We start from the raw sequence: 1,029 nt of genomic DNA, 5'->3' as shown, positions 1-1,029 counted from the left end.
CCCGACCCGACCCAGCCCCGCGGGGGATGCCCCGGCCCGGCCGCCCAGCAATGCGGTCTGAGCCTGGGGCCCCGCACCGCTCGCGGGCAGCTGGGCTCTTGCTGGCCGGCCGGGATGCTACCCGAGCAGGTGCAGATCCGCCCCGGCTGCGGCTGAGGGCCGGGGCTGCCAACCACGGGGGAAGCTGGAGCCTCTCATCAGTTCAGCCCCCTTTTCTGCCTCCTCCACAACCTGGCCACTTCTCCCGCCCCCTTTGTCTCCCTGGACCTCCTGGTCAGCCCCCTCCTGGCTCTACCAGAAGAGGAAGGAGGCGCTGGCGGGGGACCTGGGCTAGTGTGGGGCTGTCTCCTCGCTCCTCCACCCCTGTTTCCCCGGTGGGCGGCCACAGGCTCCCTCGGCTCGTTCTGGGGGCAGTGGGCTCTGCTCGCTGTGCCCGTCCAGCTTTCTTGTTATTAACCCGTGACCTCACTTCCGTTCCTGTTTTTGTCCCCTGTATTTAGTTGATGCCCCCTCAGTGGCATCCCTTGTTAAGAAGGCCTAAACCCACAATCCATTCAGCACATCAAATGGACCTGTGGGGTTGCCCTCCTGGGCTCTGAACAGTTAAATGCCACATGAAAATAACTCTGGGGTGGAGATCCTTAGTGGATTCCTGTCCCTCCTAAGCCCTGTTGAGAAAAATTACATTGACCTCAGAGAGGTTCATGGGACAGATTCATAACATAAATGAGATATTCGGAAATAATAAAAATGCTGATTGTGACCCCACCAACAGACTGGTGGTGTCTACACCTACACAAGATGTTTACTGTGTAGACATCTTGTCTACACAGTAGACATTAGAGTAGACACTAGAGTAGACATTAGTCTACTCTAATTAGAGTATTAGCTCTGCAGTAAATGCCTTCACATCTACACATGTAGAGCTATTCAGCTGCAGTAAACTAATAAATTCTGCACCAGGATAGTACTTGTATTTGCAAATACTAACCTGCTACAGAGGTTTTTTTATCCACAGCAGCACATGTG

General features: G+C 54.8%; 1 protein-coding gene across 1 annotated transcript in view; it reads right to left on the bottom strand.

Annotated features, from left to right (window-relative positions):
- The window catches only part of LRRC8C (leucine rich repeat containing 8 VRAC subunit C), a 42,439-nt gene extending 42,216 nt beyond the window's left edge, over window positions 1-223 (bottom strand). The window contains exon 1 of the mRNA XM_025214041.1: window positions 122-223. The gene's annotated coding sequence lies outside the window, so the exon portion shown is untranslated. The remainder of the gene's footprint in view (window positions 1-121) is intronic.
- Window positions 224-1,029: the final 806 nt, after the last annotated feature.

The sequence above is a fragment of the Alligator sinensis genome, unplaced genomic scaffold (assembly GCF_000455745.1).
Source record: "Alligator sinensis unplaced genomic scaffold, ASM45574v1 scaffold736_1, whole genome shotgun sequence".
NCBI classification, from domain to species: Eukaryota; Metazoa; Chordata; order Crocodylia; family Alligatoridae; genus Alligator; species Alligator sinensis.
Note: the sequence above shows the minus strand (reverse complement) of the source record. Positions and strands in the feature narration are given on the sequence as shown.